We start from the raw sequence: 21,667 nt of genomic DNA, 5'->3' as shown, positions 1-21,667 counted from the left end.
AAACTACAACTCTTCTCTTCCGGTCTGGTTGTGATATGTTTACATTTCTGCAGGAGCGCCCATTGGGCAGAACTTCAAAACTTCCAAGGGTTTCCACCCCTTGGGGTCTACCACTTCTCTTGGCCTCTGGGGGAAAATCAAAGTCCAAACCACTACACTGCCTCTTGCTGGAAGGACTAGAAATCTATATAAGAAGGATCCTGCTTTTCATTTTGTTCATGGTCTTTATCACCTTTCTGCTAGCTTTCCTGTGAGGCTACAGGAATGGCATGCTGCTTCTCTGCTGCTGCTTCAGGAAGACTGCAATTGAAACTTGGGTAAAGTCAGCTGTAGCTTTGAAATCAACAGCTGAATATGAAAAGCCTGTTACTTTTTCATTTCGTCCCAGCTCTTTACAGGGGGATTGGACTAGGTGGCCTTTAAAGTTCTCTTATAACTCAAATTATTCTATGACTTTAAAAATTTATGTACTGGCTGAGGTATTTGGTAATTCTTTTGCTTTTCATTTAGATAAATAATGGTCTTTATTTTTTTTCTGTAGGGAGAAAAGGGCGGAAAGAGCTGCTTCTTTTGTTTCATATTTTAATAATGGAAATGGTTATTCTTTATTTCCAATCTTTTGGTCATATTTTACTAGACCAGCCCATCTGAGTACCTGCTGGATTACAATCATAAAATAATTGCAAAGACTCTTGAGAAATGTGATGCTCCAACAAATTCCAGAATGCTATTGCACCAAAGCTAAACAAATAATTAAATTAATCACTATTCCCATGAGTGCAATGAGTGGTAACTCATTGCACTGTTATTGCATAATAAACCCATCTGAATGCAAGGAGAAAAATTAAAATCTGGAGAGAAATCAAGTCAATATGCTTGAAATGACTAGAATTCATTTGAATAGAAACTAAAGCAAAGAGGAATGATGGTGGTGATCAATATCAGCATAGAAAATATCTTTTATTACACCTGTCCTTGCTGCTGTATTGCCTTTCCACTGGAGCTAATTCCAGGTAGCTTCTTATTTATCACTTGGCTGCTGGTGGCTGGTGATTTGACCCTGCACAAATCTAGTAGCTGGAATCCTCCATGAGATCATTTTCTTCTACTGATGCTACTGAAACCTCTGCCTTCAGCCTCAAGATCGGAAAGAAATAAAAGAGTATGACTGTGCAAGAGAGGTGTGAGATGGGGAGTCCTAGCACCTGAACTCTGAATCCTTCTCCCTAACATGCTTGCCTTTAAGATAAACTTTTTTTTTGCCCATCTGTACTAACAAGGCCATCTGAGGAGTGGTAGGGTAGTGGTCACAGCTCTTAATGACTTGGTAGAATTAGGGGTCCTTGATATCTTCCAAATCAAGTTCACAGATGCTGGAATTATGGGCCCCTGAGCACAAGAAGAGAAAATTACCTGGTGCTGTAAGGCACTGTGTAGTCCTGGTCATGGAGCAGGACAAGGTCATAGTTCCAGCTTCTCCCCATCAACCTTGTGGCTGTAAAGTGATGCAGCAGGAGTCCTACAGATACTGCTTTGGTATTAGATTTTAGAAAACAGTCACTTTGCCTCTGAGCTGCACTAGCCCTCCCACAGTTTCTTTATTTCCCACCACTCCATTTGCCATCTCCACCAGGAGAGGCAAGGCTAGTCCTTGCAGTAGGAGAACAGGCAGATCCAGTATCACCTGGTAGGAGAGAGGGAGAAGTGAAGGCTTGCCAGGGCAAATAGCAAAGGACTGCACAGGACCTGAAAGTAACTTGTGATATGAGTGTCTGCTGTGGAAACAAGAGTTCTCTTCATTTGCATCAGGCTGATAAATAGGAATTTTCAATTGATTGTCCCTCAATTCATAACGGAGGGAGATACATCAAGACTGAACAGAACTGTAATTAACAATTTGTTACTCAAGCGTGTAATAGTGGCATGAAGGTTTCAAGGTATTGACAATGATGTTTTGTATTTGTAAAGTATCTTACAAAACCCAGGCACTTATTGCTCACAATAGAAACCTGAATTAGTGCAACCACACAACAGCCATAATCTTCATCCAAATAATTGCCATAAACAGTGCTTCTTAATGGGAGAAAATCAAGGAATATATGTTTAAAGTCTGCATAAGATCAACCATAAGCTGCTCATCTAAATTTTCAGTAGTTTTATTTTAACAGAATGGTGCAGAGTGGCATATCAAAACATGTAATACTATATACTCTATTGAGTAACATCTGGTATATCTCAGCCTTGTAGCTGTCACAACCATTTCCATACCCCCAAACTAGAAATATATTAACTCTGTTGTAACTTAGCATTCCAAGAATGGATAAGACACATTGTATAGATCCAACATAATTTGTGGAACAGAAGCAACACAGGGGTATGGTGCTATAAAACTTTCCAATAAAATGTAACATTTGTATATTTTGACAGCGGTGACAGGATAGATGCAGGAATTAACAGTCTGTGGCAGAAAGTAAAGAGTAGATGCAGTCTGAAATTAATTAACAATATCATTATTTTGATCAGCCATTAAACTGGAAACATGTATAAGAAAAATGAAGTCTGTGTAAGAAAAAAGATGACAAGATACGCGTCAAAGCCTGAACTTTTGGCTGCTGTAGTTTCACACAATAACTATGTGTAGAACAAGAAGTACTTTAATATTCTGGATATTTCAACTGAAAAATAAAAACCATAAAATTATATACCATGGATCATATCATGCATGGAATATAATTTTAATAATAGAAAAAATTAGAAAGCTGAATAAAGGAGAGGTTTGACACATTATTTGCCAGTGACTATCTATCAGTGAAGTACTGAAAACATTTTTTTGTACAAAGAAAGTGAACCATTTCCAGCATATTTCTGTGCTGGATAATGTCACATTTGCCTGAATAAGTTACTATTAGGCTCCCTCTGGTTTGACAAATGTATTTAAGATGTCAGATTGTGTCTAAAGGTAACCAGTCACTTCTTTTTTTTTAGTCCCAAATTACACTTGACATTTGTTGTTAAACTCAATGTCCCTCCCTGCAAAACCGATTCACTCTTTGCAATTGTGCACTTTCTACTAACTAATCAATAGATAAGCAATTTACATGGCCTTTGGCTTCTAGTTCAGTCACTACCTTTTAGCAGAAATCACTGCCTTGGAAGCAACAAAGACCTTTAAAAGGATTGAAACAGTCATACATAATTAAGTTTTTCTGCCTGTATATTTATGCTTTGATACCAGGACATAGAGAAAAAATTAAAATCTGTAGGGATGTTGCCCCTTTCATTTTAAAAAAAGTACTGTTTTCTGTTTATGTACTTTACTTATGGACAAAGTACTTCTATGCTACTTGACTAGAGAGAGCTAGGAATAAGACAGAAGTCAGTGGAATGCTTGTAGAAAATGTAGTAGTGATAACCTCCTTGTAATTCTCTAGGCAGCTTTGAATTTATTCCTTGCTGTGAATTAATGGATTTTGTACTGGGATACTGGTCAGGATTCACTGTTTCCAGATGCAAATGGTTGCTGACTACTTGCTACTTCTCATTTGTGACCTACAGGAAATTGCAGTGTGAAAGTGCATCAAACTCATAAAGATATAGCTTTGAGAAGGGTGGAGGAAGAGAGAGAAAGGATGATTCACATTCTCGTGTCTGGTATTTCCTGTTGCTAACAGAAGACCAAATAAATTTGTCTTTCCTGTTCAAAGCATTTAGTGAGGTCTGAAGAATAGCATAAGGTAAGTTGTACTGTATCCTATTCATAATATTTTCAAATAACAATATTATTTCTACAGTGATGAAGTTGGGTGAGATGTCCACCTACAATGCATTTGATTTCTCCCAGAATTACAGACATGTCCCTTCAATTAGCCTCATGAAGAAAGCCTTCTGCATCAATTGTGGAGTAGCAGCATTCAATTGTTTCCTTACTGTGAGGGTGGAAATAGTTTCCATGAGTCAACAAACAGGTATTCCCCATACTCTGAAATTATTGCACCCTCCAGAAAGATTAAATACTTGAAAAAACTGCTTGAGATCAGTAGAGAACTGAAGCTTTCACATAATACGAGTGGAATAAAAGCAGTGGGTAAAGGGAAAGATCTTTGAAAGAAAGACATCTGCAAAGACAAAATGTTGTAAGTTGGACATTGGAACAATGAACACTGCATAAGATGCAGAAGTTGTTTTTGCATGCCGGTCCTTCTTTCCCCACTGCTTTGCAGTGTTGTCCAGTCTCATTCATTTGGTACTCTCATTCAGGATCTTTTTTGTTTTTACTAAAATATTCAGAGACTTTCCTGCATTGCAGTTTGTACCTTTGACATGTTAGATATAATATAAGGAGCTCTTGAAATCCTTTTGAGACTTGTTACCATCTGTCAATCATGACTGTGATAAATTTTCCTACTTAAGGCAGTTTAGAACTTTTGAATAGGTCACTTGAGCTTACAGCCTCTTTTTAAAAATTGCCTGAAAGGAAAAAAGTGATAAAAAGGAGAAATATGTCTCATTCCAGTAGATTTTTTAAGGAGCTTTTGTCTATCTCAGTTGCTGTCATGAAGCCACTGGGCATATTCTTCTTTACATTTACATTGGGCATTGGATGACTAACCTAGACACTGTGTTTTTCAGTGGGGATGAAGCTGCCAAATTCTGCAGTGATAATCTGGTCTAACAAAGAAGGTAAATGCTGATTTAAGATGGGGCAACAAACCAGACTGTTTTCATGAATGGATTTTGCATTATTTAACTGAAGCATCAAGTCTCCACTCTTTTGAGTTAAGGAAAAGCTAAGTCATGTTAAGCAAGAAACTAAAGGTAATTGATGTCACTCAGTAAAGTGTTTTATCCTTGTTCTAACCAGGTGCTGAAGGTGACAAGTAATTTTGTACATAATTATCTAGAGAAAACCAAGTACATGGAAATCTATGTGACCGCAAGACATATTTCGTCTTTAACCATCAAAGCTTTCGACATGTCTGTTAGTTGTATAAGACTTAAGACATGCATTGGGGCAAGAGTATAACCTGATATTTCTGCATTACAAAAGCAGTAACAACCACTTCATATTTGAATAGGGTACTACAGATATGATACCAGTAGACTACATTTGGAAATCTGGAATCACGGAGAACAGATAGCAAATAATTTCTGTCTGAAGTGAATTCAGGTGATGATCCTGCTGCAACAAGAGCCTAACACAGCACAGCTTGCTGCAGTGCCACAAAAGAACTAAAAGTGTCTACAGTAGAAGCAATCATCATCTAATAAAGAGGATATGGTAAATTTTATGAATAAAAATGTATATAAAGGCTCAAGGTTATTATTAACAAAATAACTGACAAGTGCATTTTTTTCTTTTGTTCCCTCTGGGAAACACAGTCATGCCATGTCTTTGGTTACAGGTCGTATGAAGTGAAAACCAAATGACTAGAACAAAGTATAAGTCCTTTCGGCCACTTCTGTCATTCAAATAAACCCTGAACAATTACAGGACCAATTATTCAGTTGAATATCCACAAGAAAATACAGACCTTTCTCTCATCTGGGAGGTCATTGAGAGATGATGCACAGCATCACGTTAGAGCACCTCTGGGGCTTCACATAATAGCTTGTAAGTTAGCAAGGATCCTTTCTGAGCTCAAGAAATCCTAGAAACTGATCAAAATCCTCCTGCTTTGAGGTAAAAAATGCATGCATATTTTTTTCTCTTCTGTAAATATTTTGTCATTAATTTTAAGAAAATCTAATCTCTAAAAATAATTTCAGGAATATTGTACATAGTTGCAATGATTCTGTGTAAGTCCTCTTGTTTTGCAAAAAACCTTAGATATTATGGTGATTTGTTTTGCCTTAGAAATGTAAATTTTGCAGAAATATATTGACATGTTTAGCATTGTAACGATGTGTGGCCTAGTTTAGATTTGGAACACTATTTGAGCAATGAAAAAAATGGAAATACTCGTGTTGAGCAACAAGAGCTGCAAATTATCTTAATTTTGTTGAGAGGACAAAATAAGCCTCACGTAGCTTTACATTGTTCTAAGGTTTGGAGTTTTGTGGGTTTTTTTTTGTTTTTGTTTGTTTGTTTGGTTGGTTGGTTTGTTTTGTTTTTGTTTTTGTTTTTGTTTTTTTTTTTATACTTAAGCAAATATTCATCTACAAGGAGGAGTTTCATTGCACTGTTCTTCTCCTAAGAATTGGAAATGGATATGGAAGTCATGCACTCCCCTAAAAGTTGGCATAATGTATACTATATGGGTGAGAGAGTGGTGGATTAGGTCTAATCTCTGTGAAACGCTGCATCCCTATGGTTCCTAGGAAGGAGTTGTGTTATCTTTTCTTTGTGCCTTGTCTCACTTCGAATGGCTTTGTTGTCTAAGTGCTGCCTGTTCCTGTATTCCTTCCCTCCTTCCAAACTCTCAGCTTAGCTGCAAGACTGGGTGCACAGAATCTTTACAGTGGATTTGAACTGTTGTAGCTAATCTTCTAGCCATGGAGATGGGAGAGTGCCATTTCCTTCCTAGGCACAAATTGAGTCCAGGTCTCAACTCTGGCAGATACACCTGAGCTCAAGGTATTAGAAGTGACTTTTGGATTCACAAAAGCAGGTATTGCCACAAGCACCAGTCTTGTCCTTTTCAGCAAGGTGGTGTCTGTGGTCTGGTATGCTGTTGCTGCTGCTGACTGTGATTCTTTGACTTGTGATTTTCTAGGAATTAATCACCATTAATTATGTAGCAAATCATCACTATTTGGTTATGAAGGTGAGGCATCATGGCGTGCATTCAGCCCTGTGTATTAGAGGACACACATCATTCACCTTCATTAAGAATCTCCCAGCACTTGCTAAGAGTGAATAAAAGCATCAAAGCTTGGTCCTTCTCCAGCTGCATGCTGACATTAAATGTTGCCAAGACAAGCTCAAAGGTTAGATAGCATTTCTGCCTGCTGTGGTATATTGATCTTGTTTTATGTTGTTAAAGTAATTAAAATTATGTCTGTGACAACAGTTTGTGAAGTCCCTGGGATATAAAAATGAACTCTTTGTAGAAATGAACAGTCTTGTAAGAAAGAGACACAGCAAAAAAGAATAACAGACAGAAAGAAAATTACAGAGAGAAAATTACATTCATTTTCACAATTTGATTGATCTGAAATAACTGCTAACAATTATACACAGCCATTCTTCATTCCAAATGGCAGCAGAGGTACCAAGGTAAGCTTAGATACTTGGGATTCTTGGATGACTATTTGATCTACTCATAACTAAAAGCCATTTCACATGCTGGACCATGGTATCTTGCAGTGTAAAGAAAATCACTAACAGAAAGGGAGCAGGGACAAGCTAATTACAGGAGTTGTAGGAACTGAACAGCTGCATGATTTAGCAGGTTTTTTCTTAAAGCACAGAATCACACAGAATATGCCAAGTTGGAAGGGACTCACAAGGATCACTGAGTTCAACCCTTAGCCCTGTACAGGACCATCCCCAAGAATCACACCATGTGCCTGAGAGTATTGTCCAAATGCTCCTTGAACTCTGTCAGGCTTGGTGTGATCACTTCCCTAGGGAGCCTGTTTGAGCACCCAACCACCCTTTGGGTGAAAAACCTTTTTTTAAAATCTAACCTAAATCTCCCCTATCACAACTTCAGGCCATTCCCTCAGGTCCTGTCACTGGTCACCATAGAGAAGAGATCAGTGCCTGCCCCTCATCTTCCTCTCACAAGGAAGTTGTAGACTGCAATGAGGTTTCCCCTTAGTCTCCTCTTCTCCAGGCTGAACTGACCAAATTCCCTCAGCTGATCCTCACATGGCTTCCCCTCGAGGCCCTTCACCATCTTTGTTTCCCTCCTTTGGATGTTCTCCAATAGCTTCATATCTTTCTTATATTGTGATGCCCAAAACTGCACACAATACTTAAGGTGAGGTCGCCCTCTGCAGAGCAGAGCGGGACAATCCCCTCCCTGGACCGGCTGGCGATGCTTTGCCTGATGCCACCCAGGACATGGTTGGCCCTCCTGGCTGCCAGGGCACTGCTGACTCGTATTCAATTTGCCATCGATCAGGACCCTCAGTTCCCTGGCACTGTTTTCTGGCATCTCATTCCCAGTCTGTATGTACATCTTAGGTTGCCCCATCCCAAGCGCAGAGTCCAGCACTTCCTCTTGAACTTGCTATGGTTGGTGATTGCCCAGTCCTCTAATTTGTCCAGGTCTCTCTGCAGGCCCTCCCTGCCTTCAAGGGAGTCAACAGCTCCTTCCAGTTTTGGGTCATCTGCAAACTTAGTATCTCTTCCAGTCCTGTGTCCAAGTCATTTAGGAAGATGTTGAAGAGCACAGGGCCTGACATGGAGCCCTGTGGAACCCCATTAGTGACAAGTCACCACTCTGATGTTCCCCATTCGCTCTTACCCTCTGTGCTTGACCCGTGAGCCAATTGCTCACCCACCACATGATGTGTTTATCCAGCTGTGTGCTGGACATTTTTCCAGAAGGATCCTGTGAGAGACAGTATTGAAAGCTTTACTGAAATCCAAAAAGATTACATCAACTGGCTTCCCTTGAACAACTAGGTGGGCTACCTTGTCATAGAAGGAAATCAGGTTTGATAAACCGGACTTTCCTCTCAAGAAGCCGTGCTGGCTGTGACCCATTACTGTGTTGTCTTTCAGGTGTTTTTCAATACTTCCCAGAATAATCTTCTCTATAACTTTTCTGGGCATTGAAGTGAGACTGAGAGGACTGTGCTTTCTATGGTCCTCCTTCTTGCCCTTCTTGAAAATCAGGACAATGTTTGCTGGCTTCCAGTCAGCTGGGACCTCTCTATAGTCTCAAGACTGCTCAAAAATCATTGAGAGAGGTTTTGCGATGACATCAAAGAGCTCTTTGAGGATTTTGGGATGAATCCCATCAGGCCCCATAGATTTGCAGGGAGCCAGCTGAAGCAGCAGATCCCTCACAATTTCAGGGTTAACTGGGAGTCATGGTCCTCCAGCTCAGGGCACTGAGACCCCCTTGGTTGATCATCCATGTTGAAGACAGAGGCAAAGAAAGCATAAAACACCTCTGCCTTGTTTCTGTCCCTGTTTGAGAGATGACCATCCTCATCCTGTAATGGGCTAATGATATTTCTATACTGTCTACTGCCATTAACATATCTGAGAAAACTCTTTTTATTGTCCCCCACATTTCTGGCCAGCTTCAACTCCGGCTGAGCTTTGGCCACATGAATTTTCTCCCTATACAGCAAGGGATTCTTCTGTATTCTTCCCATGTCACTTGACCTTGCTTCCACTGAGCATACACCTTTCTTTTTTACTTTTTCTCCAAGAGAAGATTCCTGTTCAGCCAAGCCAGCCTTCTGCCTCACCTGCTTGACTTCTAGCATTTGGAAATCGCCTGCTCTGGTGCCCTTAGGAGGTGATGTTTAAAAGGTGACCAGCACTGATGGACTCCAGCACCTGCAAAAATATTTTCCCAGGGGAAAATATTACTTACTAATTCCCTGAGCGACCTGAAGTCTGCTTTCCTCATGTTCAGAGTTGAGGCTTTGCTGGCACTTTTACTCCTGTCAACAGAGATTTTAAACTCAATCACTTCATGATCGCTGTGGCCAAGACAGCCACCAATCTCCACTTTGCTCACAAGATCCTCTCTGTTAACAAGCAGCAGATCAAGGAGAGCACCTTTCTGAGTCAGCTCCCTTAGGATCTGTTCCATAAAGTTGTCATCCAGGTGTTTTAGGAATCTTCTGGCCCAGGTTGTCCCAGCTATGTGATACTCCCAATTAATATCTGGCAAGTTGAAGTCCCCAACAAGGACAAGGGCAGTTGACTTGGAAGTGTCCTTTAGTTCCTCAAAGAATAATTCATTGGTGACATTGTCCTAGCTGGGATGTCTACAGCACACTCCCACAGTGACATCTATATTATTTGTTTGTCGCTTGATTCTTACCCAGAGGCTCTCAACTATGCCATTGCCAACTGTGAACTCCATACATTCTAACCCTTCTATTATGTAAAGTGCCACCCTTCTGCCTATTCTGCCCTGTCTGTCCCTCCTGAAGGGCCTGTAACCATCAAACGGGGCACTCCAGTCACAGGTCTCATCCCACAAAGTCTCACTTACGCCAATCTCTGGGACTGGGCCAAAGCTTCAAGCTCCTATTGTTAGTTCCCCATACAATGTGCATTGGTGTAGAAGCATTTCAGATGTGATACATTGTAGCCAATACCTAGTGAAGCAGATTGATGGATCCCATTAGTGCTCCTTTCCTAAAGTTTTGGCACACCATCCCATTGCTCATCACTGGTGAGACTGGTTTTGTCCCTTTCCCCTTCCAAGCTAATTTAAAGCTCTGTCAACAACCCTCGCTAGATCCTGTACTAGAACTCTTTTTCCTCGCTGAGATAGGTGCATCCTATCAGGTGTCAGCAGACCAGATGTGGAGTAGACCATCCCATTTTGGGTCAAAAACACCAACATTTTTCAAATTACACCAACCTCAGAGCTGCTCATTGACCTGATGGATCTGCCTTTTCTTACCAATATTATTGCTTGTTATGAGAAGAATACAGGAAAACGCTACCTGTGCTCTGATCCCTCTACCAATCATCCCAGGGCCCTGAGGTCTCTTTTGATTGCCCTTGACTTTTCTTTGTTATTCCATTGCTACCAGTTTGAACAACCAATAGTTGTTCAGATAGTAGTCAGAGGGCCTTACTAGACTCGAGAGTTTTGCAGTAATGTCCCTTTCCTGAGCCCCTGTGAATCAACAGACTTCGCTGTGAGTTGGGTCTGGTGCATATGGGGCCCTCCATTTCCCTTTGAAGGGAGATTTTTGTTACGATTACCCTTCTTTTTCTGTTAACAGAGGGGGTCTTGATGCAGGGCACAAGTGGTGTTGTTTTAGGCAGCCCCACTACCCTAGAAGGACCTTTGTCCACCTCGTCAATTGTCTGGTCTTCTTGTTCCAGAGCCTCATACCTGTTGTAGAAGCTACCAGTTCTACCTGTCAAATTTTGAGAAGAAGGAGGAACCTTCCTCCTGGTACATGCAGTGACCAGCTTTCAGCCTTCATCTTTAACAGACCCTCGACTAAGATTTCTTTGACTAATTTCCCTGTAGGGTTCTGTCTTCACCTGATTCTCCACTACGATGTAGGTTTGAGACTCTCAAGAGTTGTGAGACTGTACCATCTCTGAAAATAATTTTTGTATCTTTCTCGTTCGCTTGAATACTATGTAGCCTGTTCACACCTTCCCATAGCTCCTTCCCCTGATGACACAGCTCTTCAACCACGACACACCTGCAAAATAACTGTCAGTCCCAGCCTCACAGAGAGTCATCAGGCACTCCTGGCAAGTATTTGCCATTATCCTTCAAAGTTAACATACAATTTTACTTTACTCTTAGAATGACCAAGCCATGTTTTCAGATATGTCTGTGCTCAAAAAATAAATTTAAATGGAAGCAAAAGCTGAGTTTTTATCAATTGCAAACGCAAATACTACCTTGTCTGTTGTGTTATATGTCAGGTGCCTGGTACCATTATCTCATGCAGTTACTGCACTTGTTCATCAAAACCTAGTAGATAAATTTCTGCATTACCGTATAGCAATGTACCTTTCAGATTACAAAATCAAATAACTACAATTAAAAAAAATTCTACATCATGGCTTTTTCATGAGTTTGGATGCTTCACATACATACAATATGTTTCAGTCTTGCTTTCTGTGCTTATCAAAAATTTGTATTATAATATTTTTTCAAACATAGCATACAGTATGCTACTTAAAAAAAAGGTACATTTCACCTAAAAATGTGAAAGACATTTCACTAACAAAATACTATATTGAATTTGCTCTATGGAGAAGGACCTGGGGGTCCTGGTGGACAACAAACTGTCCAGAAGTCAGCAGTGTGCCCTTGTGGCCAAGAAGGCCAATGGTATCCTGGTGTGCATTAGGAAAAGCTGTGAAGGAGCAAGATTCAGGATAGGAACAGTTCCAGGCATGGAGAAAAACATACAGCAATTGACAGGACTTTATTATATGGACTTTACAGTTATTATATGGACTTTACTGTTTTTATGTGGTTTCATTATATCCATACTACACAGTGCACAGCCTGGGCTTGCTCAGGCTCACCACGAGTTTGCCTGCTCCCTGCTCCCCTGCTCCCTTCTCTGATAGGCTGAAGAAGCTGCAGAGAGGAGACAGTTACCATTTGCCCTTTTCCTCCCCCTTTTGCCTGTGTCCCTACCTTGATTTGTTCCCCTGTTTGTCTGTCTCATGCTCCACCCCATGTCCCGGCCCTTTCCCCACCTAAAACTCGTAAAACCCCGACACACCTCAATAAAGGATTCCATTTTGCACCTCTACCTTGTCCCCACACCCATCCGTTCTGTGTCACGACCCCATTCCCCTCCCTCCTCGGACCGTGGCAAAAAGCACTGCCAGCAGGTCAAGGGAGGTGATCCTGCCACTATACTCAGCCCTGGTCAGACCACATCTGGAGTGCTGTGTCCAGTTCTGGGCTCCTCAATACAAGAGAGACATGGAGCTCCTGGAGTGGGTCCAGTGGAGGGCTAGAGATATGATTGTATTGGGTCTGGCTGACATGGAGTTAATTTTCCCCATAGCAGCCCTCACAGTGCTGTGCTTTGCACTAGTAGCTAGAAAGGTGTTGATAACACACCAGTGTTTTGGCTACTGCTGAGCAGTGCTTGGCACAGCATAAGCACCATCTAGGCTGGGTGTGGGCAAGATCATGGGAGGAGATACAACGAGAACAGTGACCTAAATTGACCAAAAGGATATTCCATACCACATGAGGTCAGCTCAGATATAAAACCTAGGGGAAGGAGGAGGAAGGAGGGAAACATTTGCTATTTACAACGTTTGACTCGCAGTGCTGAAGCCCTGCTTCCTGGGAAGTGGCTCCATGTCACTTGCTTGGGAAGTAGAGAATAAATTTTTTTTTTCTCTTTGTGTGCTTGTGTGCACACAACCTTTCATTTTTGTTTCAGTAAAATGCCTTAAATTACTAGTCATTTTCCATCTTATTTTCTTTCCTCTGTCCAGTTAAGAAGATGGAGTGATAAGGAGGTTTAGTGGGCACCTGACGTTCAACCAAGGTCAACCCATCACAATGATTAAGGGACTGGGGCATCTCTCTTACAAGGAAAGGCCGAGGGGGTTGAGCCTGTTCAGTCTCAAGAAGAGACAACTGAGAGGGGATCTCATCAAAGCCTATAAGTATCTGAAGAGGTGTCAAGAGAATGGAGCCAGGCACTTCCTGGTGATGCCAAGCCATAGGACAAGAGGCAACAGGCAGAAACTGATGCACAGGAAGTTCCATCTGAATATGAGGAAGAACTTCTTCAGGTGTACAGGTGACCACGCACTGGAACAGGTTGCCCAGAGTGGAGTCTCCCTCACTGAAGATATTCAAAAGCCATCTGGACACAACTGTGTACAATGTGCTTTAGGATGACCCTTCTTGAGCAAGGAGGTTGGACCAGATGACCCACTGTGATCCCTTCCAACCTTACCTATTCTGTGATTTTGTGATTTATCTTCTGAATTTAATGATTTTTCTAGCCCTAAGATATCTCTTTATAGTGAGGATGAGTTTTTCTACTGTAATTTTGACCTTGTATCACAGCATTCAATTCAGTCTTTCTAGAATAGTAGCAAGAGCTTTTCAAAGAGGGAGAATTTTGGTTTTCTCCCTGTATAGTAAAACTTTTATTAAAAGGAAAAGAAAAAAAAATTCCACCACACACACATAGGATGGATAGAGTGAGTGCAAATGTTCTGATTAAGCAATAAGATGTTAAGAGGTAAACCAATTAGCAGGTAATCCTAGATGCTTCAAGACCCCTCGTTTTCAGTGTCTTTGTTCTTTTTTGCTTATAAATAGCAAATATACATTATCAAGTGAAAGTATAAACAAGCAAACTTAAAATAAAATTAATATCTTGCTTATTCTTCTTTCCAAAATGTTCTTTATCCCAGGAAAAAAATAAATTGGTATATTAAGTATCAGTGTGTGAAATATTAAATATCTGGTAAAATTGAGGGATAAAAAGGCTATGTCATGACAAAAGGAAGATAGATACCTCACTATCATTAAAACAGAAAAGATATCTGAGAGGCAAGGGCACATCCAGAAGTATTCATGAGCAGCAAAAATCATCAGTGAAAGGTGAAAAACTTTTCAAATGTTCATGGTTATGAAAAAGATTTAAGATTTGAAAAGCAATGAATGTGATGAATTAAATGAAAGGAACTGATAAGTCTTCTTCTGACATAAAATCCTGAGTCAAGGAAGCAGATTTACTGGTGATGAACATTTTGTTGCTCTTGTTTTATTCTTCAGCTTCCAGATCCTATTAAAAAATAGTGAGTTTTACTATAACTACCCATCTCATTTTTTTCAGTCCATGGTAGTTGTGCATTACCTTCTTAATGCAGTTAAACATAAAAAATAAAAATAAAAAAGCTAGATGCCTCTTTTTTTCAACACTCCTTGCTACTGCCTGTTCCTGGGAGAATTCCTCCCTATTGGCTGTCCAGTTCAATCATGTCTTAATTCCTTACCTTGGGTGTCATGGTTTGTTTTCCTCAAGCTTGTTTATCTTATTAATGACTTCCCTGTTTATAGAAAGGTACAGCTAAGCCACAAAATGCAGTCTCTCCTGAAAAGTCAGAGATTTACCAATTGAGCAAGGCTTTCAGAGTACAGAAGGCACAACCTCCTGAACCCAGGGAGTGTGCTGAATTGGAGCCTGTATTGGAGTGAGCCTGTACTGGAGTGAGCCTGTGAGCCTGTATTGGAGTGCTGCTGAAAAGGCAGGGGAAACCCAGAGCTTTCAGGATAGTGACATTATAAGCATCTGGATGTGAAAGCCATTCCTGTCTGTTTGTGTAACATTTGGACAAAGCCTCAGTGTTTGGAACTCTAGATAAATTGAATTGTACATGGCAATTATGCTTGCAAAGGGATAAACTTTATGATGGGGAAAATAAAATAAAACCCCTCACATTATCAGCTCCAGCCTGTATTCATTGCACAGTGTCAGGAAAGACGTGAACATGCCTTTCTGAAAGCAAAAGAGAATGTTTGCCAAGAAACTTTTCCTGAGTGATGAGTTGAAGTCCTTTAGTACAAGCAATATTATTCTTAATTAATATGTAATGCACTGTTAGGAAATGTGTTGCTGATCACACGATTTTTGTTCTCTGCTGAGCAATTATCTACCACAAACCCCCAGTTTCTATCTTGTGGTTGCAAATTTTATTTGTGCTTTACAATTTGTCAGATGGCCATAACCACTGTACATTCAGAGAATCCCTTTTAAGTATCTTTATTCCTCTCTATACTATTGTTTTATTTTACTTTGAGCCCCTTTCCATTACTGTAAAGCAACATCTCGTTTAAGAGACCAGCAACTGATACTGCTGCATTACAAGCTTGTCTGTCAGGTGATTCTGCATCTGCATTGTGGTTCACCTTGGAGACCATATATTTACATTGCTTCTGTAATCCAAAACCAGAGACACTGTTGCAGACAAGGAATACAATATTGATTATTTTCACTATACTCCTATTTTGAATATTATAGTTGCTTAGACCCAACCACGGCAGACCAGATTTTTTCTAAACATCTTTAGCTCACCTCTGATTCCATCTGTGGCCATGATATGCATACTAACCTCACTCCATTTAAGATTAAGTAAATGGCTTTATTCTCCTCAGGTCCTCGATACTAGTGCATTCACTGGAATACACCTATCTAGTGAAGAGGAAAATTAAGCCTATAGATAAGCAGTTAGAAACAATTATTAACACAAAACTAAACAGTTTTACTTTAGTACTTGCATTATGTTAAAAGCAAGTGTACGGAAGAAAGAAGACTGCCAGAGAATAGCTTAATGGTATATAACTTGAAGTTGAGGGTTTTATGGAGCTATTATCTATGTCCTATGAATGATAGGGAATAAACTCAAGACAGGAAAATCAAGGTTTTGATGGTCCTGAAGGGAAGAAATTTTTTATTTGCTTGCTCATAAATATTACAAGCTTGATCATTAAACAGAGAGGGAGTTCATATTTTTTAGCATAAAATCGACCCTATTGACTAATACTAGATCTTTGAATATTGCTGGAATATTACTTGAAGTTTATAAACCTGTGTTGGGAAGGACTTTGTAGACAAACAGGCAAGACAGAAAAGGGGAGGGGCACACTTAGTGTCAAAACAGCATTGTGTGTTCCAGAATTGCAAACATCTCTAAAGCAAATAATCTCAGAGGTGCATAGATCAATGTGTTAATAGATAAAGCACAGACTTAAAAACAGAAAGGTCAATCATTTAAACATCCATCTACAAGAAGCAGGAAAAAATATCTGGTATTAGGGAGGGCATTAATCTAGCCAACATATTCAGGAGGCTTTATGCTGCCAGGATTAGGAATTTTCTAGCAAGTAAAAAAAAATAAAATTTAAAAGACAAGTTCTACAGGGAGGAACTTTGCCCTCAATTCCTGTTAAGAAGAAAGTATTTGTTTTCATAGAACTAAAAATAAGTGATTACTTAAATGTAAATGATCAAGACTTAATTAAATTTATTAAAAACCAAATTACGAACAAGCAATATTGATGCTCGGAGTTTTAAAGGTCAAGCTTCACAGAGCAGAAAACAATATGCCAAATCATTTGGAAAAAGAATTTAAACAGAAAAATGGAAAAGACATTAGTTGTAGGGTTTTTTCTCCATTTTCTACCAAAATAATTTCAGCTCCATGTACTTTTTTTGTGTGCTGCCAAGCTAATCTACATTTGCTTTCAGAAATAAAAGGCATGACTTCATCATGCTGATATATTAGTAAATAAATCTACAATAGGTTTGGCTCAACACTGATTATGCCAAATTTCTGTGGACATTGTGGCTATTCAGAACCACAATTACTTTCAAATAAATCTTTGCCTATTGCAAGTTTGAAGTTACCTTTTATTGCTATTAAAGCTAATAAAAGTTTCAGCTAAGTTGAACTAGTATGCTGGAAAAGTTTTTTCCTCTGGTATCAGTACTTTACTTAACAATCACATCCTTTATATCTATTATATCAATATTTCCTCCCTAATCCCCATTCCCTACTTTGATCAGTAGACAAATACTCCCCATAGTAGTTAGTGGCTTTTTAATTTTATCATAAGAACTAGATATATATGCCTGGCAAGATTTATTCATCATCATTTTACACAGTTTAAGGAACACAATTCAGTTAGTTTTTGCTTGCTTGCTGATAATTCATCTCAATATCTTCTCAAGAGAAGATATGTGTATTATATGACACTTTCTCTTTATTCCCTCTTGAAGGCTGGTACTACTTTTACCTTCCTAAAGACTTCATCTGTGTTGCAGCTCTTCATTAGTCACATAAAACCCTCACAATAATCACCATGGATTGCTGTTTAGGCTGCAGCCTTATAAAAACATATATAGATATGTGACTTTATTTGTACTACCAGTTTTAATTTAGCTATTAAGATCCCTTAGTCTACATATACCTTTGAAAGCTTGTAATATTATGATCTACTGAAGGCACTAAACTTATCCAAATCCACATCCTAATAAAGTGTAAATAGGCCATTGTCAAACACTCTTAGATAAACCACAAATGTGTTGTTCTGTGGGAGAACAGATTTGTTCTTTTAGTTTACTGTGAAATTCTGAGGGGGAAACATACAGGCTGTGAGGGGAGGAAGAAAACAAGTTATAGAAGAATGCTAAATCAGTAGGGGATTTTTACTTCCTGGGAATATCTAATATTACAATGCTCAAGTGGTATATATTCACATTTTTAAAGTTTTAGCTTTTTTCCTCACTTTTTGGAATGAATTTCACATTTATTTAATTTCTTAACAGTTTTTAACAGCTACGCAACTTCTGCAGAGGTGAAATGTATATGAATTCCTTGGGGTAAGACCAGAGCACTGTTTCATAGATGATTTTCTGAAGTACAAAGGATAAGCACAGAAAGCAGAAAAGAATGAAATAAATGAAAAGTAAATATCTCCAATAAATAGTTGTGGGGTTTGTCTACAATAGGTCAATATGTATTTAAAGGACACAGTTTTTGTCTGCTCTCCATAGCATCCCTTTTCTTAACTGGCTAGAGAAAAACGTCTAGAAAAGCATACAAGATCTTCATTATAGACACGAGAAGATAAACACTTCCAAAATTGGTTTTAAAATGTAATTAACACTAGATCAATGCTCACTCTGGATTTTGAATATTATGTCAACATACATAAACAGTAAGTGTATTAAGTAAGAATATACCATGTTTCTGAGTGAAAAGAAAAGTAAGGTAGAATATCTTCTTCAAGAAGAGCAGTGGAAAAGTAGACCAAAGCCTATCAGGAAACAAGTATAAAGAATGTCCTTAACCCATTCATTAAAACTAATGAATGACAAAAATACCTCTTAAGCACTTTTCATGGAGGGCAGGGCTACAGGCAAGATTTTCAAAACTGTATTCTATGGATAGCGCTGGAGAATCAAGTGGTCTCACAGATACAGGGCAGATCACACAAGAGGCAGGCTGGAGCTAAAACCTTGCCTGCAGAGAACAGGCCTGCTCTCAGTCACATTGCAGCTGAACTTAGATAAGGGAATAAAGAAGCTTACCCAGCAGGGGACTCTGTTATCGCTTCTATGCAAAGTCTTTTTTGACTTTCTCTATAGTGCTTGTTCTTACTCCTGTGTCCTTGCCCTCCTGATTTCAGTGGTCAAAGCTACTTGCTGCAATTGCCTGAAAATCAATCAGCAATTGCTGAAATTGCCTTCTACATAGGTGGAAAAATACTGTAAACCTCAATGATTTAAGAGATTTTTTTTCCCCTGTACCTCTGCCAGGTCCCACAAGGAAGCAGTACTTACTGATGCTGCCACCTCCGGGGAAAATCTACACCATGAAATGGAAAGTGGTTCAAAGACCCCAAACTAGCAGAGACCTTTGCTGGGCAAATATTGGGCAGTTTCATGTTTGTGCACAGAGAGGTTGTGTTAGACAATGCTACACCTGGGCTAACAAATCTTAACCTGTGTGTACTGTTGCATTTACTTTTATTATGCTTCTTGGGAAGGAGGCATGACACAGTGTGGAGAATTTGCTTGCTGCTTGTTTCCTCTGAAAATTATTCCTGAGAACTCCTTTGGGACTAATAAATTTGGAAAGGCTTCCTGACACCAAGGTTGTGCTTCAAAAAATGTGCCGTGTTGTGAAGCATCAAGACCAGCGTTGATTTCCCAAGTCACCCTTGTGATTTAAAGTACGTGTCTCTTTGGGGAGTAACTGGTGAGAACTTGAGAACTTCGCCTGGTGCCCGATGAAGGAAGACTGGCTCTTGGGTTAGAAAAGAGATCACAATACTAATGGTACAGACTATTCAACAAACCAAAACATGGTTGGGGACCTTTGCTCGTGTTTACACTAAGATGGCAGGGTAGCTGTTTAAGTGCAGTGCCATTAGTCTCCATGCAGATAGGTGTCAATATGCTCCTTGGTTTGGATTTGGCATTTGCCTTCTAGTATCTTCACTGAGGATATCTGGGAATTTCTTGGGGAGTAGTATAGTGCTTTTAATTATTCATGTAGATGAAACCACCCTGTGCTGGTTTGGAGAAAGTACCATTAGTTGCAAGATATCAGCTGTGCTGTGCCAATTTTCCTCAGCATCAGAGGAATGGTCATCAGCTCATTTTGCTTTCTACCGTGTATGTGTGTTGATTCTGTGCAACTGTTCTAGTATCACCTATAGCTGAGTTAGAGTACCAACACATTTGGTATAACACAGTTCTGTAAATTATTGTTTTGCTCTCAAGCAAACCCTAAATATTGTGGTGTCCAACTGCATTGAAAGCAGTAGTTTTCCTATTGCTCATGTTTCCCAGTAAACTTTAATAAGGATAATATATGTATGCCTAAATCCTAGAAAAGAAATTAGAAGACTGTATTTGACTCTTGTTCTCTCCATCCCCTACCCCTGCAGAAAGCAGACTTTGACATCAGCCTTATACTTTACTGGGCTGGGGAACTTGAAAGTTTCTTTCTGTAGAAGTTGCCAATTGCGACAAACTATGTTCAGTTTTATGAGCAGTGGCCACTGGAGACTGAACTAAATTGGATTTGCAGTCAAATCCCACAGCCCATGCCTTCTTAGGAGCAGCTGCTGCTCGGATGATGGTAGGATTTAAATATGTTTATTTATGATATGCTAGAAAACTATTTCTGTAAACAAAAGTAGTTTCATTTGGAAGAGCAAAAACAGAATGTTAAAAAGAAAAGCTACAGGGACTGATGGTTGCCTCTGCAGTATCCATATTTTCTAAAGAATTGTATTATTAATTTAATAAAGCTTCAAAAATTTTTGACGGTATTGCAAACTGATGTTGAGATTGTATGAACTGACTAAGCTGATGATCAATAGCAACCCATGTCTTTCCAACTAAATTTAAAATTCAGAGTATGTATCCTGCAGAAAATCAAACTCCTAAGAAGCAGGGAACCAGTACTGAAGCAAAAGTTATTTTCACTTCTGTTTGGCTAAAATTCAGGACTTGTTTCTGTTTGGATGAAATGTTCCAGCTCTCTTGATGAGTGTTTGTTTATTTGTAAAGAAAGTGAAAGGTCTTCTTTGCCTGAACACAGAGGATCCAGTTTCTTACAGCTCCAGGAGTCTTTCAAGCACTCTTAGTAAAGACATCTTCAGAAACTGTGGCTTTTAAACCTCAGAAATGCTGGCCAATTTCTGTTGGACTTACCTATGCAAACCCTGACTTTGCAAAGGCATTGACTGAAGCCATATGGGGTGATTTTCAACAGAGTCGCATAAGGCACTGTCTTGATGTAAAAGCTCAGCCCTGCCAAATGTAACAGTCCTTTTGCAGAGTCAGAGGCCAATGGAACTTCTGTAAGAAAGGATAAATGATTTTAACATTTAAACAAAAATATTTTTTTTTCTGGATGGGTTCATAGATGAAATATTCTGGAATTTCTCCATTAAAGTGGGATCTCAGGCAGATATCTGAACTGGAAAATTTCTGCCCATTTATTTTTTGCAAGCTTAAAAAAATTAGTAAACAGGGTGTTACAGTGGAAGGTGTCTGCCAACATTAGTAATGGGTGGTGCCAACCAATATGCACAAGGGTCAATAATAATTCTATGATGTATGCATATGCAAATGAAGCTCAGTGGCAGACTCCCAAATGGCGTAATCACATGATTTGTATGAACTCTTGAGCAAGCTTAATGGGAAGCCTTCTTCTTTGAATAAGTCAAAGTGAGAGCTTTTACCATGACGTGCAATGTTGGTGAAGGGGTTTTCTGCAGGCTGTCTTGTGTACTGTGCCTAAGAGGCTCTCTAAATTGCTTATTCACTGTTGTTAAGATGATGACAGTCTTCATATACAAAAGGAGGATTTTTTTTCCTTATGTCACAGACCTTGGAGACATAAAACTATGTTAAGTAAAGTTGTGACCACTTATGGAATCATATTCTTTACATGGTTTCCTTTGGTAGCACAATCTGTGTAACTGATCCTCATTTCTCCAGTTTTTTCTCCTTCATTGTCAGCCTGGCAATGAAG

The 21,667-nt window shown here is 39.4% G+C and overlaps 2 long non-coding RNA genes across 3 annotated transcripts; one reads left to right on the top strand and one right to left on the bottom strand.

The window, feature by feature from the left end:
• Window positions 1–1,070: 1,070 nt before the first annotated feature.
• Window positions 1,071–9,945, bottom strand: LOC135410605 (uncharacterized). 2 transcript variants are annotated; one of them, XR_010428775.1, is made up of 4 exons: window positions 9,689–9,945; window positions 9,501–9,570; window positions 1,414–1,495; window positions 1,071–1,137 (listed from the first exon to the last, which is right to left on the bottom strand). It is a non-coding gene; the product is annotated as an uncharacterized LOC135410605 (long non-coding RNA). The 2 variants fall into 2 exon arrangements; XR_010428776.1 differs by lacking the exons at window positions 9,501–9,570; window positions 9,689–9,945 and adding an exon at window positions 9,322–9,492.
• A 106-nt stretch (window positions 9,946–10,051) lies between these two features.
• On the top strand, window positions 10,052–11,485 carry LOC135410606 (uncharacterized). Its single transcript, XR_010428777.1, has 2 exons — window positions 10,052–10,313; window positions 10,979–11,485. It is a non-coding gene; the product is annotated as an uncharacterized LOC135410606 (long non-coding RNA).
• Window positions 11,486–21,667: the final 10,182 nt, after the last annotated feature.

Source organism: Pseudopipra pipra, chromosome 3 (genome assembly GCF_036250125.1).
Source record: "Pseudopipra pipra isolate bDixPip1 chromosome 3, bDixPip1.hap1, whole genome shotgun sequence".
In the NCBI taxonomy this organism is placed as follows: domain Eukaryota; kingdom Metazoa; phylum Chordata; class Aves; order Passeriformes; family Pipridae; genus Pseudopipra; species Pseudopipra pipra.
Note: the sequence above shows the minus strand (reverse complement) of the source record. Positions and strands in the feature narration are given on the sequence as shown.